This window comes from Ursus arctos, unplaced genomic scaffold (genome assembly GCF_023065955.2).
Source record: "Ursus arctos isolate Adak ecotype North America unplaced genomic scaffold, UrsArc2.0 scaffold_1, whole genome shotgun sequence".
In the NCBI taxonomy this organism is placed as follows: Eukaryota; Metazoa; Chordata; class Mammalia; order Carnivora; family Ursidae; genus Ursus; species Ursus arctos.
In genome coordinates this window covers 89,427,737-89,448,229 of record NW_026622763.1, presented here as the reverse complement: position 1 = coordinate 89,448,229, position 20,493 = coordinate 89,427,737, and the positions used below count along the sequence as shown (strand labels likewise).

The 20,493-nt window shown below is 49.0% G+C and overlaps 1 long non-coding RNA gene across 1 annotated transcript; it reads left to right on the top strand.

The window, feature by feature from the left end:
• The first annotated feature begins 1,470 nt into the window (after nucleotides 1-1,470).
• LOC130542157 (uncharacterized) lies at nucleotides 1,471-20,066 on the top strand. The gene is made up of 2 exons (XR_008956512.1): nucleotides 1,471-2,761; nucleotides 18,498-20,066. It is a non-coding gene; the product is annotated as an uncharacterized LOC130542157 (long non-coding RNA).
• Nucleotides 20,067-20,493: the final 427 nt, after the last annotated feature.

Genomic DNA, 20,493 nt, shown 5'->3' with positions numbered 1-20,493 from the left:
GTGCCAGCTTTCTGAAACACTCCATTCTTCTTGGAGTCATTCTTCTAGGCTGGAGGGCTTTAGGGGTCTGTGAGTTGCAATGGTTGGAAGTCCCAGTGCCTGTCATTTAGAGAAGGGGACAACTGTGGGGATGACCTGAAAATGCAGCTCTGCCTTGCTGTGGGGGTTCCACCACTCCAGGAACCCCCAGGAGCACAGCCACGCCGTGACTCTGATTCTGTCCTTGCACTGTCAGACAGGAGCCAAGGCCTGACCCTCCAGGGGCTAGGAACAGCTCTTCCCCAACCCATGCTTCCACTCCACTCCTGTCCAGGAGAAGCCGGTCCCATTCCCTTGACCTTGCCACCAGCTCTAGTTTCCAGCCGTATCATCACCTGTGACCTCTCCTCTGAGCGCTCTCCAGGTTCCCCGTGTCCCTCTCAAGCTGCCCATCAGTCAACACTGGCTCTTGAGCTCTGGCTCTGTTCAGATGACTGCGCTCAGAGCCGGACGAGGGACTGGAGCCAGCATCTACCCAAGGTGGGCAGAGTGTCCTGAGGAGATGACCTCATGGGCCCTTCCTCCATGGAGTATTTTTAGGCACGGCTTCTCTTCCCGTCCCACTCAGCCTCCAGGGACTTCCAGGGCAAAATCCAGAATTCCCCGGATCTCTGAAGCTGTGGCAACTTGCCATTGTTTTCAAAAACTTATGGGGTGGGAATTCTAACAGCCCCTCCAAACACTCAACGCCAGGCCTCATTCTTTTTCATTTCTACCTTGCTTCTTTTCAGAAAGTAAGGACAGACTCTTGTTCTCAGATACCAAGGAACTCCAGCCCTCTCCCCCAAGGCAGACAGTCCCACCTCCGTGGCCTCTTGATAAGGCTGTGATGTGGTTTCCCTTTGCTGCTAACCTAGTCCTAATTCACACAGCCTCCAGTCCTGTGAGCGGGACGGAGCCAGATTCCGGTGGAGAATTCCAAGTGCACAGCATCTAGACATCGCAGCCTTTGTGAAGCAGCGGTGCAGAGGGATGAGCACTTGCGTGTGGGGCCCAGGGTGGCGGGGTCCCTGTTTAGCTCCACCTCCCCTTTGCCTGCCTTTTCGAGGAAGCTGTGTGACTGCTCTTCCCTCTGCTGCACTGTCAGAGGGTATTCTCTCCTCTCTTCTTTCCTTTCCTTTCCTTTTTTTTACCCCCCAAGAACTTGGCCAGTCATTCACAAGTGCACCCACAAGAGTCCAAACCCCACTTGGGACCTTGCAGCAGAAAAGCTTCTGATGCTGCCAGAGCCGGTGACCCCGGCTCCCCCTCGTGCTGTCCCGTCACTTCCAAGCACCCAGCCTAAATCGGGCTCCGGGAGGACCAGGTCCAGACCGTGCACTGGCGGGGCTGCCAGCCCCTCAGCGGATGCTAAATAATGAGGAAACCTTGATGGCTGGGAGGAGACTCAAGAGGTCATCCCCACCTCACCCAGCTTCAGGAAAGCAAGGGGGCTGGGAGAGAGCTTCTCCATATGCACCAGATGGAAAGCAGAGCTAGGCAAACAGCTGGCTCTCAATAAGTGCTTGCTGATTTTTCCTGGACGATAAAGGCTATGAAAGTCCAAGTTGGGCCGAGCTGGGAGGAGGCAGAGCTTCGCCTGGGCCCCGTGTAGTCGCGTAGGATTTGAATTCATGAGAAGTTCAGGGCAGCCCCAGCTGACTTCAGGGCTCCGCACGGAGCACAACTCCACAGTCTCAGATGACAGGTTTGGGTGTTTCGTCCGTGTTCTCCTTGCCCAGAATAGCCTCTCCACATATCCGCACATCTCCAAATCAACAGCACCCCTCTGGGAGCAGTCCCCAGTTACAGATCCAGAAGGCTCTCTTCCTACCCCCAAGCGCCGTCGCCCAGCACTTCGCTCAGAGCTCTTGGAGGACCCTTATCTCCTCCCGCTACAGACGCACCGGCCGTGGCAGCCCCTTTTGACAGCCTCTTGCGGCACGTGCCAAGCCAGGGGTGCCCTGGCAGGGAGCCGGGGCAGGCGACTGCAAGACGGTGGCTTCCAGGGGAGGTGGGCCAGAGGACTGACGTGTGGAGCATGCATGAGGCCCTCTTCAAGAGTCCTAGAATCTACCTGCGAGAACCTAGAGGAAGGACCGGATAGAGTTCTCAAAACACAGCAGCAGAGCAGAGGAATAGCGTCCAGGGACTTGCTATGACCTGATTTTTCCTCAACCAGGTGTGACCCTGGAAGGTGGGATTACAGGTAAAGGTTGGCGTTCCCCCCAGGAGGGAGTGCTGTTCCATACACCCAGCGTGTTCAAGATCCTGTTGGAAGTTCCTCACCTGTGAAGGCAGAGCTCAGCCCAAAAGAAGGAGTTTCTCATCTGAAGATGTAGGAATTATTAGAATCAAGCCAGCCACAAAGCGAAATATATACAGCCAAGGCCCGGATACCGCAGCGGCCAGGCTGGTGAACTTGGGAGCCAGGCTCTGCCCCCCAGCTCTGCTGCTCCCCTGCCCTGCTCTGACCACTCTATGCCTCATTTTGCTCATCCATACAGTGGGGGGAATTTTCTTGCATAAGAAGGAGTGCATATATGTAAAGTGCTACATATTTGCTATGCTGCTGTCGTCATTGTTGTGACCCAGATATGTGGCCAAAACCAAGAGGCCAACAAGCAGAACTGGGACTTCAGCTCAGAGAGCTAAGAAAGGAGCACCAGGAAGGAGTGAGAAAGAAGAGGAGCTCACGAGATGCCAAGATATATTGTTAAGAGAAAAGGATCAAGATGAAACAGTAAGTATTTTATGATACTATCTGAGAAAAATAAATAAAACATAAGGATGTAAACTAGTACTTTCTATGCAAAGGATGTCTGTGGAAGTGTATCCTAAATTATTTCCTGGGATCAGACCAACTCCCTCCTGACCCCCACATGTCAGATCCCCTTTAGAGAAAAAGGCAAGGCCGGACCAGCTGGTCACCTGGAGGATAGAGGAAGCAGCACCAGGGGGTGGACAAGGACAGGGCAGTGACCTTCAGTTCCCTCGGGCCCGACCTTAGTTCATTTCATCATTGCAGCAGGTGCCAGGGACACAAGAAGTTCCTCCAGGGAAGCCTCTTACGTGGGGAGCTATTTCATGGGGCCGACGTTAAGTGTTTAATCCCCTGCTGCAGGGTGCGCGGCCCCGCTCGATAGAGCCAGCAAAGTCTGCGTGAAATCCAGCGTAGAAAGAGATCAGAGTTTCGGTAAATGCACAGCAAAGGGAATCATTTCACTGTTTAGTTAAAAGCCACGGTGTAAACACTAGAGCCACCCATCGCCTGGTGAGCTGTTCGCACTGGGGGAGGTCCTGGGCGTCACAGGCTAGCAGGTGGGGCCGACACACAGCACCCCTCTCGGGCTCTCTTTACCACTTACGCCCTTTTGACTTGTTCGTTTATCTTTCTTGCTCTCTTTAATTATATATATAAAATATATATAATTATATATATATGGATTTATTGTATTTAATTTGACCAATGCATAATGACTGACTTAATGCATGTAACAGATAAAGAGGTAGGCGACCCAGAACCATCCCCCCCCCAAAAAATAGCCATATAAAAAAAGGAGCTACTTACATTCATGATTCACCTGAAATTCTACCGCTGGAGGTCAGCTGGGACCAAGAGACCCGTGATAACCAGAGCAGGAGACACCGTTGCCTCATGGCCTTCCTGTTGCTCACTAGACTATGTCAAATGAGTAGACACTGACCCCTCGAACTGTAAGAAGTTTAGGAAATTGGCCAGAGTGTGCTCAAAGCCCTTAATTTCCCTCCTGAAGGCCTTGAGGAGAATTGGGGGGAAAGCGTAGATTGGAAGGACCGAAGATGTGTTTGCTGAGCACAAGCACTGTGTTCGGCAGGACCCTGGGACCGGGCTAAAACTGCAGAGGCATAAAAACCAGGCTCACCAGCTTCCAGAATCTACCGTCCAATGAAAGGGACGAGAAACAGGCAAGTACTAATACCACACCCGAATGCATCGTGGAAGAAACTAAGTGCGAACACAAGGAAGCAAGTGTAGCTCTTGAAAAGAGCGCCCAAGGACTGCCATGTTGTCCAGCCCAGCTTGGCTCCTTCATAGCACCCACTTCCAGGACACAGGCACTGCAAAGCCATTTCTTTTTTTTTTTTTTTTTTAAGATTTTATTTATTTATGTGACAGAGAGAGAGGCAGCGAGAGAGGGAACACAAGCAGGGGGAGTGGGAGAGGAAGAAGCAGGCTCATAGCGGAGGAGCCTGATGTGGGGCTCGATCCCGGAACGCCAAGATCACACCCTGAGCCGAAGGCAGCCACCTAACGACTGCGCCACCCAGGCGTCCCATGCAAAGCCATTTCTGGACTGAGCTGGGGAACCGCGACCCTAAGCCTGCACCCTCAGCTCTCCTCGCCACAGTCTGCACAAATTCTACCCACGATATCTCCAGCCCCATGTGTGCCCTGCCCTCTGTCTTAGATGCACGCCCCGGCCTGGGCTCCGGCAGACCACCATTGAGCTGTCCATCCTGCAAGAGCTCCTCAGAGCCCCTACTGCCTTGCAGGGCTCGCCCTACCCCGGGGACCCCCGTCCTGATTCCCATCCCCCACCAGGATGGCACACACACACACACACACACACACACACACACACACACACACACACGTTCAGACTGGTCCTCCAAGTTGAATAGTTTACTAACCGGAGAAGAAGCATGCGTGGCATTCCAAGGAAGAGGAAGGTATGTAAAGAAGGACCAAGGTATCAGACAGCAGGAGCGCTTGGAGTTGGGGGCCCCCGTGGTTGGCACATAGGGTGGCTGGCAGGGCCTGCAAGGAGACACAGCTAGGGTCAAGGGCTCTCTTCAAAGGGAAAATAGGACAGCCTCATTCATTAGATGTGCTCCAAGAAGCTACCCATTTTCCTGCTTCTCGTCTCTTCGCACTGCCACTCTGCCTGCCCATTTCTGCAAATGAAGCTTTGGAGTTGCCTAAAATACCACTTTGATCAAATTACTCAAGGAACTTCAGTGTCTCCCTGCTTGCGGAGACAAATGCCCTACCTTGGATTCCAGGGCCTTTACACCGGTTCTCTGCTCATTGTCCTCCCGCACAAGTTCCCCAACACATGCTCGCTTCTAGCCAGAGAGACCCGCTCACTGCCCCGACACGTGCCAAGGCCACCCCTGTCCCCAGGCCTTGGCTGACACTGTGCCCCCAAGCCTGGAAAGACCCCCAACTGCTTCTCCGCAATCAATCCGGCTCTTCCTGGTGACCCAGCCCGAATTCCCCCTCTTCTGGGAAGCTGACTACTCCAACGCTCTTCTCTCACCAGCGTTGCAGGGAGATTAACACTGAACTTTTCTTAACAGCATTATTGAAATTTAATTCACAGACCATACAATTCATCCATTTAAAATGTACAATTCAATAGTTCTAGTATATTCACAGGGTCACTAATGAGAGTACAGCCCTCATGACAATCAATTTTAAAACGTTTTCATCACCCGCAAAGAAACCCCCAACTCTTAGCAGTTGCCTCCCCTCCCCCCATTCCGTCCGGATCCCCAGCCCGAGGTGGTCTCTTTCTGTTCTTCTTTCTGCATCTGTGGATGCGCCCATTCTGGACTCTTCATATAAATGGAATCATACAATACGTGGTCTTTTGTGTCAAGCTGCTCTCACTCGGCGTAAGGTCGGCAAGCTTCTGCCATGTTGTAGCACAAGACAGCGCTCCGTGCCCTCTTACGGCCAAATGCTATTCCGTGGTATAGACCACATTTGGTTTATCCATTCATCCCTTAATAGGCACTTGGATTGTTTCCACTCTTTGGCTATTATAAATAATGCTGCCATCAACATTCATGTACAAGTCTCAGCGTGGACATGTTTTCAATTCTCCTGGGTATATACTGGGATTGGAATTGCTGGGTATTTTTTTTTTCTTCACTGTATATGTAATTGCCTTCACTATAGCCTGAAATAAGTACTTTTTTATCATTTTTTTCCATCATGATAAGTGTACTACTCTTTAGCCCCCATCCCCTATTTCCCCCATCCCCCCCCACCTGCCCTCTGGTAACCAGCAGCTTGTTCTCCATAGTTAAGAGTCTGTTTCTTGGTTTGTCTCTCTCTCTTTTTTTTCCTTTGCTTGTTTGTCTTGTTTATTAAATTCCTCATATGAGTGAGATTTTATGGTATTTGTCTTTCTCTGACTTATTTTGCTTCGCATAATACCCTCTAGATCCATCCAAGATATTGCAAATGGCCATATTTCATTTCTTTTGTGGCTGAGTAATATTCCTCTGTGCTCTGTGTGTGTGTATATGTGTGTGTGTACCACCGCCCCTTTATCCATTCATCTATCGACGGACACTTGGGCTGCTTCCATAATTTGGCTATTGTAAATAATGCTGCTATAAACATAGGGGTGTATGTATCCCTTGGAATTAGTGATTTTGTATTTTGGGGGTAAATATCCAGTAGTGTGATTACTGAATCATAGGGTAATTTTATTTTTAAATATTTGAGGAACCTCCATACTATTTTCCACCAAGTTTACATTCCCACCAGCAGTGCACGAGGGTTCCTTTTCTTCCACATTCTCACCAACACTTGTTGTTTCTCGTGTTGTTGGTTTTAGCCATTCTGACAGGTGTGAGATGCTATCTCATTGTGGTTTTGCTTTGCATTTCCCTGATGATCAGTGATGTTGGGCATTTTTGCACGCATCTATTGGCCAGCTGGATGTCTTCTTTGGAGAAATGTCTGTTCATGTCTTCTGCCCGTTGTTTAACTGGATTATTTGTATTTTGGGTGTTGAGTTGTATTAGTTCTTTATATATTTTGGATACTAATCCTTTATCAGCTATGTCATTTGCAAATATCTTCTCCCATTCCCTAGTTCACATTTTAGGGATTTTTTTATTGTTTCCTTTGCTGTGCAGAAACTTTTAATTTTGATGTAGTCTAATAGTTTATTTTTGCTTTTATTTCCATTGCCTCGGGAGACATGTAGAAAAATGTTGCTATGGCTGATGTCAGAGAAATTACTGCCCGTGCTCTTCAAGGATTTTTATGGTTTCAGGTTTCACGTTTAGGTCTTTAATCCATCTTGAGTTTGTTTTTGTATATGGTGAAAGAAAGTGGTCCAGTTTCATTCTTTTGCATGAAGCTGTCCGGTTTTCCCAAAACCATTTGTTGAAGAGACTTTTTCCCATTGTCTATTCATTCCTCCTTTGTTGAAGATTAATTGACCACATAATTGTGGGTTTATTTCTGGGTTTTCTATTCTATTCCATTGATCTATGTGTCTATTTTTATGCCAGTACCATACTGTTTTAATTACTACCACTTTGTAACGTAACTTGGAGCCGGGAATTGTGATGCCTCCAGTTTTGTTTCTCTTTTTCAGGGTTTCTTTGGCTATTCAAGGTCTCTGTGGTTTCATACAAATTTTAGGATTGTTTGTTCTAGTTCTGTGAAAAATGCTGTTGATATTTTGATAGAGATTGCATTAAATCTGTAGATTGCTTTGGATAATATGGGCATTTTAACAATATTTATTCTTCCAACCCATGAGTATGGAATGTCTTCCCATTTCTTTTCATTGTCTTGAATTTCTTTCATCAGGGTTTTATAATTTTCAGAATATGGTCTTTCACCTCTTTAGTGTAGTTTACTCCTAGAATTTCCAGGTCTTAGGGTAACCCTACATATAATTTTTTGAGGATCCATCAGACTGTTTGGAATATAGAACACGATCCTTAAGGATCTAATTACAAATATTCCACAACATGGAGTTCACGCAACAATGAAAGAAATCATAGGATCCTCAGTGGTGAAAAAGACCTCTCCTTTATTTTTATTTTTTTTTTAAACTTAAATAAAGGAATTTATTTTTTTTTAATAATGATTTTTTATTATATTATGTTAGTCACCATACAGTACATCCCCGGTTTCCGATGTAAGGCTCAATGATTCATTAGTTGTGTATAACACCCAGTGCACCATGCAATACGTGCCCTCCTTACTACCCATCACCGGCCCATCCCATTCCCCCACCCCCCTCCCCTCTGTGGCCCTCAGTTTGTTTCTCATAGGGGGGGTAATCAGAAGGGGGAATGAAACATGAGAGACTATGGACTATGAGAGGACCTCTCCTTTAATCCGACCTCTTTAGTATTCAGACCCGAGGAGCACAGGGCTTATCCAAACTCACCAGAGGAATTGTGAGGCACAGATCGTACGCTTCGTCCAGTCCCCTGCTAAGGTAGGGGTTAAATCTGACACACCTTCAGGGTGTGAGAATATTCCCCTGGATGGAATATGAATCTGGTCAAATGGGGGAAATTCCCAAGGTTTTGTGTTGTTTTGGTTTGGTTTTGGGTGTTTGAATCTGATTTGACGTCAAGCAAAACAAACAGGGAAAATACTGTGGGTCTGCCCCAGACCCACCTCTTTCCCTTGCTTGCCGTCATGGAAAGTCAAAAGGCATTTATTAATAAGCATGTATGCCCGACACCGCGCCGGGTTCTGTGCCTGTGCCGGGGGAATGCGCGACTGTCTGACCTCTGGAAGAGGACAAGCTCAGGCAAAGGCTTGCTCAGCTACTTCCAGGCAGCCCAAGGGGGGAAGGGTTTAGGGGAGACAGAGGAGGGGCCAGGAGCCCAGTACAGGGTGGAGACTGAGAATGTGGAGAGCACCCAATGAGATGGGGGGAGCCACAGTCCTATAGGCTGTGTGCCGGTGGGGGTAGTTAGCAAATTCATGACTTAGAGCCTGATTTACACTTCTGTAATGCTAACTATTGGTTCCTTCAAGCGCTGCTCAACCAAATGTATTCCACATTTGAGTTCAGGTTGAATCTGATACCCCAGGGAGAAGTCGATGAAATCCTACAACTGCTTCATTTATTCATAGGCACTAATGATGACCCAGTAAGGCTGAACCTTTTGAAAGCAATTAGCTTTCTTTCTTTTTTTTTTTATATATATATTTTTTTAGAATAATTTTTTATTATGTTATGTTAGCCACCATACAGTACATCCTTAGTTTTTGATGTAATGGTCCATGATTCATTATTTGCGTATAACACCCAGTGCACCATGCAATATGTGCCCTCCTTAATACCCATCACCGGGATAAGCTGGTGATGGGTAGCAATTAGCTTTCAATGTGATTGCTTAAACAAAAGAAACCCTCCCTGGATTTACAAATTTTGTTCTGCTATAAACTGCAGGGTCCCTGATCACCGGGGTTATATATGCAGGTCCAAGGTGAATTCCCCGAAAGAGAGCTTGTGGAGTCCAAATACAATGTAACTCTTTTTAAGGTAACCTGGAGGCCTTCCTGTAGGAGGTGTGGTTTGCCAAGACAAGTCCCATGCTCAGCCTTATTTGTGACTGTAATCATGGAACTAAGAACTCAAAATGTGTAGGCATTCTTCTGGGAGGAGAAAAATAACTTTCTGGTGTCATCCAGTAATGACTGGGAGAGCCTGAGAATTCTGTTTTCCCCACCCTTGGTCATTCTCTCCATTTGCACATTTTCTAGATCAATACTTACACTCTCTAACATATGGCATCTATTTTCTCTTCTCCACTGGGGGGGGGGGGTGGTATTCATAACTCTTCCCCAAGCTTCTCACCCCCACCTCTCCAGCATCTGCAGGGCCCAGAGTTTTCCTAGGTGAGAGTTCTGGAGCTCAGAAAGCAGAAAGTGAGCAAAATGAAACCCCTAACCCAGACCCCGTGAGCCCAGATGATGCCTGCTCTGCCTGCTGCACCACCCCCCCAGCCTTAGTCCCAGCTCCTTCTCTCCCGGAGATGGGCCCCCAGCCTGCTCCCATCCGTGGGGGGGGGGGGGGGGGCGGCGCCTGGGGGCTAAAACAAACAGGCCTTTGGAAATTCAATGAAAGGAAACGGCTGAGTCAGGCCTTCTGTTTAAATAGTCCCCACCTGTTCTCTCAGCCTTGCCTCCCCCACCCCCACCCTGGGCTCCCCCCACTCCCCTTTCTCTTTTCTTTCCTTTTCCCCTTTGTTGCTCATTTTCAAAAGGGCAGAGTTGACAGCTCTCGCCTTGAGCAAAGCCAACCCCGGGAGCCAGCCAGAAGCCGCCTCATGCTGCTGACCCAGCTCTCTCCAGAGTGGCCCTGCCCATCCGCCCACAGCCTGCACGTGGCTGTGCCTGGTCCACGGGTGGGGCGGAGGAGCGGGGGACACTCAACCCACTGCCCCCCCAACTCCCCAACTTCTCCACTGGCCCTCTGTGCGGCAGGCAGGCCTCCCCCCCAACCCCCCCCCCCCGCCCCGCCTCCCATCAGACACCCTCTGCCCAGGGGATTTGTGAAGCCTGGAAGCAGAGGGAGAGAGGGGACAAAGACAGACAGACAGACAGGTGGCCCCTTACCAGGGATGTACCCTCTTTTTGGCTGGAACGTTCAGTGGCCCCATACACTTGATGCTGTGTGTAAAAATAACTTCTTGGCATTGGAGGAAATGAATTTGTTGCCCATATTCAAAACTAAGGAATAGGAAAGTTTCCAAAGTGGCACAAATTGAGTTAGAGATATGCCCTGAACCCACTAACTGCCCTCCATGGCACATGCGATGTTTTTTAGAACTCCCCTGTGTTGCCTTGGAAGGTAGGAACTTCTCCAAGTCTGTTGCTGGCTCTGCCAAAAGCCTTTTTTTAAATTAATGTTTCTTACAACTGCATGTGAATGTACCATTTTGAGAAAATTGCAGGCAGATTCACATGCAGTTGTAAGAAATAATACAGAGAGCCCCCCTGTAGTTTCATCAGTTCCCCCAGGGTAACATCGTACGAAACAGCAGTACAAGATCAGAACTAGGATATTGACAAAGGTACAGTCAAGACACAGCACGTCTCCACCACCACAGGGGTCCCTCATTCTGTCCTCCCGTGGCCATACCACTTCCCTCCCCCCTTCCCCCTCTGCAACCCCTGGCAACCACCAATCTGCTCTCCATTTCTAAAATGTGATTTCAAGAATGTTCTATACTTGGAATCCTACAGTATGCAAACTTCTGAAATTGCCTTTTTTCATTCTGCATAATTCTCCAGGGATTTGTCCATAGTTGTGTGTATCTATTGTCCATTCCCTTTTGTTGCTAAGTAGTATCCCATCATGTGAATGTACCACAACCTTATAACCATTCACCTGTTGAAGGACATCTGGGTTGTTTCCAGTTTTTGTCTGTTATAAGTAAAGTTACCATAAACATTTATTTATGTGTAAAGATAAGCCTTCATTTCTCTGGGGTCAAGGCCCTGGAGTCAATTGCCAGGTTCTATGATAATTGCTTGTTTAGTTGTATGATAATTGCATGTTTAATCATGCACCTTCTAAGACTCTTCTCTAAAATGATTCTTTGCACATGCTTCTGGGAGTATTCTGGACTGGGAAGGGAGCAGAAGTAAAAGCTGGAAGTAGAAGGAAGGGGTCTTTGAGACCTCAATTCATGGAGCAGAGTCAGTGTCTAAAGGTAGACACACTGTGCCTGCCCTGGGTGCTGCAGGTGGTCCGGGAGGCAAAACACAGGATGGCAGGCAGAACAAGGGTCCCCCCAACCGCCCAGGCCCCCAGCCCCAGAACCTGTGAATGTATCAAGTTACATGGCAAAGAGGAACGAACGCTGCAAATGGAATTAAGGTCGCTGATCAGCTGACCTTGAGACAGAAGAGCATCCGGGATGATGCAGGTGGGCCATGGGACCACAGGGTCTTTAAAAGTCAAAGAAGGCAAAAAAGAAGAGCCAGAGAACAATATGATTCAGTGTTGCTGGTTTTGAAGATGGGAAAAGGTGACCCCGAGTCAAGGAACACAGACAGCCACCAAGTCTGGGCTAGCTTGTTACAGCAGCAAAGACGAAACGAATACACAGACTGATCTCCAGGCACCGTTCAACCCTCAGGGTTTGCCCATCCTGCTGCTGAACGGAGTCCAGCTGCTTGTCCTAGGAAGGGCTGAAAAGAACGTGGGACTTTCTCATGCTTGCTTCGAAAATCCCGCTTTTTCTCTGTGTATCTGCACACTTTCTGAGGGGCTGTAGGCTTGGACCTCTCCCTTCCCACCCCAGGCCTATTGCTTGCTGCCCCTTCCAGTGGACCCCGTCCCCAGCTTCTCCAGGCCTTGTGGCACCCCGGTGGCACCTTTGACGTCAAGGACTCTGAAAGCCCCTACCCAACAGACTCAAACTTCAGCCCAGCTTTTGCCCACAAGAGAGGACGTTTTGCTGTCTGGAACTCGCCTGTCCACTGGGTTTCAGCACTTAATTAATAGAAGCCCGCGGGAGCCTGCCTTTCTTACAGTGCAAGATCAGGCAACCGGGGTTTCGTCAACACATCCGTGAACCCGGCTTCTTTCCCTCTGATGCTAACCCTAGAAAGGGATGAGCCCGAGGTGCGCAGGAAGGTGATCGGAGCAATGACGTCGAAACCGCGTCACTTATGAGGAAGCCTAAGTGAGGTGACAATTCCCCAAATGAGTAGTTCTCAAGCAAGGAGTGACTCAGAATCAGCGGGTGAACTTTCTCAGCCTGTACACGCACTCCACCCTCCCCCACCTGCAAGCGCTCGCAGCAGACACATGCCCCTGACCGTCAGCGTGACCACGTTCCCCGAGGATCAGAGCCCCGAGAACTTCGTCTGTGAGATGACGGCTTCAATACACAACCTAACCAAGGTGCAAATACATGCCTACCAACCACCCCCACCATGCGCGTGCGTGCGAGCGCACACACACACACACACACACACACACACACTTACAATTGGATTCGCTATTTCACCATCTAGTTAGGCTTTGACCGGCATGAAGCCAAGACTAAGAAGCTGGTCCAAGCTGGAAGATTCCTCTACCTAGTGGTCTCCCCTAACTAGTCTTCTCTCTAGGGTGTGGCATTCCTCACCCTAGCCTGCTTTCTCATCTCACCCATGGGGCTGGGCAGTTGGAGCTAGAAAGGAAGAACGGATGAATTGTCACAACCCCGGAGATTTCCCGAGATACAACCAAAAAAAATATCCTGCTGACAATGAGGCCTCTGAGACACCAAGAATACTTCACTCATTTATTTTACAAACATTTGTTCTGCAGAAACATGAGAGGCGTCACCCTGGGTCGGAGGTAGCCCAGTGCCGTGAGCTCTCTGAGCATACCCTGGAGAGAGTCATTAACAAGTCCATTTCACAGGCTGGGGCAGTGACCAATTCCCCTCGACCTTCCCCAGTGAGCCACTAAATCTGAATACATGTGTATTTATTTTTGACGTAGTTGAGCACCCATCCTGGTAGGTGGGGATGCATGGGCCTCTTTGAACTCACGATATCACGTCAGTCAGTTTAGAGCGGGGGAAGTTTGCTGTGGGGAAGAGGACTGTCTTAGTCGGCTTGGGCTGTGTTAACAAAATACCACAGATTGGGTGGCTCAAACCACAGACATTTATTTTCTCATGGTTCTGGAAGCTGGGAAGTCCACGATCAAGGTGCCAGCATGGTCAGGTTCAGGTAAGAACCCTCTTCCTGGCTTACAGACAGCTACCTTCTCATTGCGTGTTCACATGGCCTCTTCCAGATACTTGCACGTGGAGACTGAGCCAGCTCTGATCTCTCTTCCTCTTCTGAAACTGACACGAATCCCATCATGAGGGCCCCACCCTCATGACCTCATTCAAACCTAATGAACTCCTGGAGGTCCCACCTCCAAATATCATCCCACTGGGAGTTAGGAATTGAACATAAATTTGGCGAGGACACACACATTCAGCCCAGGACGAGCAGAGCTGAGTTCCAGAGAAGGAGCACATATTCAGTGGGACATGTAAGGACCCAATGGAGAGAATGTTAGAGGGCATGTCCAGGTAATAAAGAGTTCTACTCCAAAGGACCACAGCAGCACAAGGAACACAAACAATGTGGGAGGCAAGTGAGTGCTTTCATAGATATGGAAAGACATGCTGCTGCTGCTGCTGCTGCTGTCATTGGCTGTGTTGTCACAATTGCTGGCTCATTAAGTGCTATCTTCAGATCCCTAATCACATCCAGTGTGTTCCCAATATTATGTCACACGTGGGAAAAGGCTGGAAGCCACCAGATTAGAGACATACTCTCAACTCCGTTAAATTCATTTCTGATGCTCTGTGGCCCACCTCTACCTCTTTCGGAAGGAGGTTATTAAATCCCTACAGAAGGTACAAAGGCTCTGCAAAGTTCATGTCTTTTTAAATTCCAAAATTACCCATTCTGGGGCGCCTGGGTGGCTCAGTTGCTTAAGCATCCAACTCTTGACTGTGGCTCAGGTCATGGTCTCAGGGTCCTGAGATGGAGCCCCAAATCCGGCTCCGCACTCAGCAGGGAGTCTGCTTGAGATTCTCTCTCTCTCAAATAAATAAATAAATCTTTAAAAAATAATAAAACCCACGTCATGCTTCTGGAGATGTTCTCTTCTTCGCACAGGGAAGGTGTTCAAAGTCATATCTCTGTTTATCCTATCCCAACTCCAGATGGCTTCATAAGTATGTACCAGGTAACCCTCAGCCTTCATACTTTCAGCATGAGGAAAAACAAGAGGAGACGGTGTCTACCGTGGGCTAGACCGTGGGGTGAGCCTCTACTAACTGTGGTTGAGACCGGGCAGGTGGAATGTGTCAGCACTCTAGGTGTGAGGAGGGCAGGGCAATGGATTCTGGCTTCAATATCCTAATGGACAAAGCTCAACATCGTGTTGGCTTGCTTTCTGCCAGAGCTAAGGGCCCTGTCTTCAGGAAACAGTCTGCAAAGGCTCTTGGTTTCTGCTTCTAAGGCTGCAAATGCCAATAAAATTTAAAGAAGTCCTTCCTAACCTTAAAAAGTCATGCTGAAGAATATCCCACCCCTCAAATGTGAATGTCACATATTTTTGAATTCTAAAAGTGAGGCAAACTCACTAGATTAATGTGGAAAATAGAGAAAAAGCACAAAGAAAACGAAACTCATATTTTGTATATGTATTGGTATTATAATTATTTGACCATAATCAGGATCATACCGTGCGTAATCTGCTTTTTTGACATATCAGGAAGACGTGAACGTTTTCTCCTGTCATTTACGTAGCTCTTCACAAACATGATTTTTTGTGGTAGATGGCGTGCTATCATGTGGGTGTATTATGATTCATTAAATCTATCTTTTATTGTTGGCTATTTAGTCCATTTCTAATTTTTCACTACCTCAAACTATCCTTTTCAAAAGTATTGCATATTGAATTCTAATCCATGATTCATCGCAGAGGAAGAGGTTATCAAATGTAAAGTGAGCCTGAAGCATGCTAATCTCATAAGTAGCTAATTAACACCCATTGAAGCTGATAGCTATCCTAGTAGCAAGGATAGAAATCAGAAGGGCCTAGAGAGACTCAAATGAAAGCCTGAAAATGGTGTTGCTTCGATGGGTTTGGAGAAGTGCATCAACCAACTAACTGATAATTCACTGACTCTCGAACGCGTTCCTTGTAAGCTGCACCATTTACTTTAGGTCCCAAGACGAAGGAAAGAAAGATTATCAAATGTAAATAATCAGAGATGCTTCCCTTATGCACAGCACTCGGGTGGTTCAGGAGGCTACAGGCCCAAGGAAGAAAGTCTTGCTAAGAGACTCGAGGGCATGGGGCGCCTGGGTGGCACGGCGGTTGAGCGTCTGCCTTCGGCTCAGGGCGTGATCCCAGCGTTACGGGATCGAGCCCCACATCAGGCTCCTCCACCATGAGCCTGCCTCTTCCTCTCCCACTCCCCTGCTGTGTTCCCTCTCTCACTGGCTGTCTCTATCTGTGTTAAATAAATAAATAAAATATTTAAAAAAAAAAAAAAAAAGAGACTCGAGGGCATCAATGCGTGGCACGGTGTAATGCATGTCACCCAAAACCAAGGCCTGGGGTAATAACATGAAGAATAACCCATGATTTTGACTGTCATCATTTTACTAGACTGCCTGTCATCTCAAAATGGTAAAATATAGACTCAGTCTTGGTCATTGTCACCCATGCACACCCCCCATTCACCCGGCGGTTTCATTCCTCTGTGCCTTTCTGGAAGCAATTCCCTCTTCCTGAAACACTCGTATTCATGCAGAAAATGCAACTCACGCCCCATCTTCTTGGGGACAGCCCCTGGACCTCCCCGGGAAGAAGAAGGCATCCAGCCAGGAAGGAGCAGACCAGTCCCTCCTCAGACCCAGCCCTAGCTTTGCACACCAGCTCCTGTGTGTCGACTACCACCGTCTGGGACCCCGACAAGTGGGGGAAGACAGATGGAGCTCTGAGAGAGGCAGCTTTGTGTGGTGTTGCGACTCCGGGGCCCAGAGTCTCGCCTGATGGTCAAGCCAGCTTCTCCCAGACTGGAAACCGTCATCAGAACCTGCCACACCAATCTTAGCTTTTTGAAGCTGCTGAAAGGATTTGATGAGAGCAGTAGAGCCCAAACTCTGCAATGGCTTCTGCATGCATTTTGCTAAATGTTCGCCTTCTCCTCTCTGGCTGTTCTCCCACGGCTGCCAGCTTCCCCTCGTCCCGGCGGGAAAAGGCCTCAACTGCAGGAAACAGGCTGTTCAGGCCGGGCCTGGCCTCCAGGATGTGTGTGCAGCCACTCTCCACGCCGTGCGTCCCACGGCTTACTCCACACCTGCAGTTCTCACTGAAGCCGCAGCTGCTCAGCCTTCGTTTTTTTATTTTATTTTTTTTAAGATTTTATTTATTTATTTGACAGAGAGAGACAGCCAGCGAGAGAGGGAACACAAGCAGCGGGAGTGGGAGAGGAAGAAGCAGGCTCCCAGCGGAGGAGCCTGATGTGGGGCTTGATCCCAGAGCACCGGGATCACGCCCTGAGCCGCAGGCAGACGCCCAACAACTGAGCCACCCAGGCGCCCCAGCCTTCGTTTTTTTAAAAACCCAACTTTGCTTAGTTACCCACTGTGGGAAGAGCTCGAGCTGGCTTCCAGAGAGAAGCAGCTTTCTCTTTAATCCAGGCATTAAGACCTCAGCCTCCCAGCGTCCAGGCTGGGAAGATCATTTCAAATTCCTTTTGGCGGGAAAGGGAGGCTCTTACTAGGAGACTTGGCTAGAAATGCATCAGGACTTCATGGCTCAGGAGCCAGAGCAATTTGGGAGCTTTACTGTTTAATCATTTTATGTGCCCTCACTCTGGACGCCATATAATCCTAATCACACTGTGTTTTAATCAAGAATTTATGCACCGTCTGGGAGTTCCTGGAGGCTAGAACCATGTCTTGCCTTTGAATGCACAGAGCCTGCAACTCTCCATGTGTATTAGTTTATTTTTTAATCATTTGTTTATTCTTTTACAATAATTTTTTATTACGATATGTTAGTCACCATACAGTACATCCCTGGTTTTTGATGTAAAGTTCCATGATTCATTAGTTGCGTATAACACCCAGTGCCCCATGCAATACATGCCCTCCTTACTACCCATCACTGGCCTATCCCAATCCCCCACCCCCTCCCCTTTGAAGCCCTCAGTTTGTTTCCCAGAGTCCATAGTCTCTCGTGGTTCATTCCCCCTTCTGTTTACTCCCCCCCATATCATTTATTTTTTTTAAGTAAGCTCTATGCCCAGTGTGGGGCTTGAATTCACCACCCTGAGATCCAGAGTCACACGCTCTACTGACTGAGCCAGCCAGGCGCCCCTCAATCAGGATTAGTTGAGATGATTGAATGAATAAAAGAACACTGAGGTTGATTCAAATCTCTCCAGGCTGAGGTCTTTGGAGGACAGCCCATCCCTGGCCGTCCTGCCACCGCTCTTCCTCAGACAGCGACCTCCAAGGTCATCTGGCATACATATCGAAGAGGTTTCTTTGTTGGGGCATTTGTGCTTCTCAGTGTCACCCCGTAGTCTTATCAGAGAGCATTTCATGGACACAGCAATCTAGGGCTCTGCCCTCTGAGGGTGAATGACTTCTGTCCAGAATGGATCCTACTAAGTGCCAATGCCAGGCTTATCTGTCAAACGGACAGGCAGGTTATGCTGTGTAACAAACAAACCCCCACATCTCAAAGGCTTAAAACAACACAGGTTAGTTTTATGCCACATGCACATTTCAGACCCGCTGCATTGCCCCATCTCTCCTCTCTCTACGGTCCAGTCGGAGATGACCCACGCTGCCATCTTCACTAAAACTGGCAGTGTCAGTGACCGAGGACAAAGGGGAAAGGTTGTGGTGAATCTCAGTCCCACACCAGCTCTTCGAGCCTCTCGCAGGAAGTGAGACCCATCACTTCCACTCATTCCATTGGCCAAAATCAGTCCTTGGCCACATCTGGTGGGTTCAAGGGGTTAGGGAAGGCGACCACTCCGTGCATATGAACAACCCTAATGACCACTCCACACTGTGTCTTTTATGGATTTGGGACTCAATTAATTGTTTGACAGGGATTACAAAAAAAAATTGACTTGCTCCTAAGGGTAAGGTAAAGGTTTCTTTTGTTTTTCAGAAAGGAAGTAAAGCATGGATATACACAACGAGAAGGGAGATGATCACTAAATCACTCTGTGTAAGAAAAAATGGACCCAGGGGAAAGGTCCAGGAGTCCTGAGTGGGCAGAGGAAACTTGAACCCTCTTGGGAGCAGGGAAATAAAAACTAAATGGGAGAGTCTGTAGAAAGAGAGAAAAAAATATGGTATCCCCCAGCGAGAGAGGATTTTAGAAAGTCTGCTGCGTGGAGAGTGACATACTGTCTCTGGGCATCTCCCCCACTTTAGAAGCAGGTCTGTGGGTTTGGGAAGTGACAACGCGCTGAGGCTCACTTCCCGACAAATACAAGGCAGGGCCGGAGGTGGCCAAGGAGGCCCACATACCATCGCCAGGCCAAAACCAAGTTTGCTTTCACTTTGCTTCCCTGATCTGGCTTCAGCTGACCTGTCCTTTATCCTCCACTACGACCTGGCACCCCCACGAGGGCGTGTGCTACATTCTACCCCACCACCCCTTGTGGGCTACCTGGTGCTTCCCCGCCCCGACACCTTCTTACTCCCTTCCCCACTCCTAAGCCCCAGCTCCACTATCAAAAGCCCCACCTCTCCACCTCTCAAAATTCTCCCCTCTCCTCAAGCTGCATCTCAGAAGCCACCAATTCCCCTGACTCACTAAGATGTCCTCGTCTCTCTCCATGCCATGCCACTCCCTTCACAAAGCAATGTCATACAGAAATTTCTGGCGGACATGCCATCTACCCTAAAAGACTGGGAGAGCCTCCGGGGCCAGGGAGGTTTTCTACTCACTTCATCCTTTAACCTGAGCTCCCAGTACAGAACTGAGCATGAAGTAACAACCATAGTGACACTGAAGAGTAGTGACAGGGACAGATGACGTTTACCAAGCCCTTGTGGGCTGGGCCCCGTGCTAAGGACTTAAGTACATCGTCTTTTTATCTGTACAGTCACCCTAGTGAGTATTAATAGCTTCCCTTTACTGATGGGGAGAAAACATGGAGACCCAGAGAGAGTAAGCCAGCAGCGCCAAATCCTGCAGCTGTGGTGTCAGAGTGACCTCGGTTCGAACATCACCTAACTCCGACAGTCAGCTGTTCCTGCGGGCTTCTGAACACTTAGTGGTGCGGCTCAGCTTTCAGCTTGAGTCTTTCTGATGCCAAAGGTGATGCTCTGAAACGCAAGGTGCTTGTGGCAAAGATGGTCCACATGTTCCAACCGCGGGCCTTTCATCCCAGCTCTACCTCCCAGGCTCCCATCCGTGGGCCTGAGCACATGCAAGGCGTGCGATGAGCACCACCGCCTACACCCAGAGCACAAGCCTTGCCGTGAGGTTCTCCAGGCTCTCCCGCCCCTCGGACCTGCCACCTCGTGGCTTTGAGGCTCCACCATGGACCTGGAGCTCTCATGAGAAGAGCCATCAGAGGAATGAGGGACTTCGCAGCCACGTCCCCCGATCCTGCCCTGACAACCCTCCCTCCCCGGGAGATGGGAGCAAGAAATGAGTCTGATTGTGCCAAGCCGTTGAGGGGTGCGTACTGACTGCTGAAACAATAAAGTCATCCTGATAAAACAGTGCTCCATAGATGACTGATTTTAAAGTGATATTTGGGGTGCCCCTGAGATCGTAGGAGCAGGGACAGAGTCCCCAGGAGCGCTGAGAGAAGACTTGACATCCATTCATCCATCCACCCTGCTCATCTTGGGGGTGGGGGGCTGACCAGTCTGAATGAATGAGTGGGACTAAGGATGGAGAGGGAGGAGGCCAGAGATCAGTAACGGAGTACCCGGGAGCAGGGAGCGACACGCCACGCAGAATCTCCAGGGCAGGGCTCCTTCCTTCCATCAACAAGGCCCCCCGGGGCGGGGCGGTAGAGGGCAGCTACAGGGGGAAGGGGCTACTGCTCCTGAGCACGAGCGCTGGCCAGGTGCAAGGAAAAGCCGGCCTGGCCTGCAGGGCTGGCAGCCCGGGCAGCCCGGGGGCCTCATCTGAGATCTGG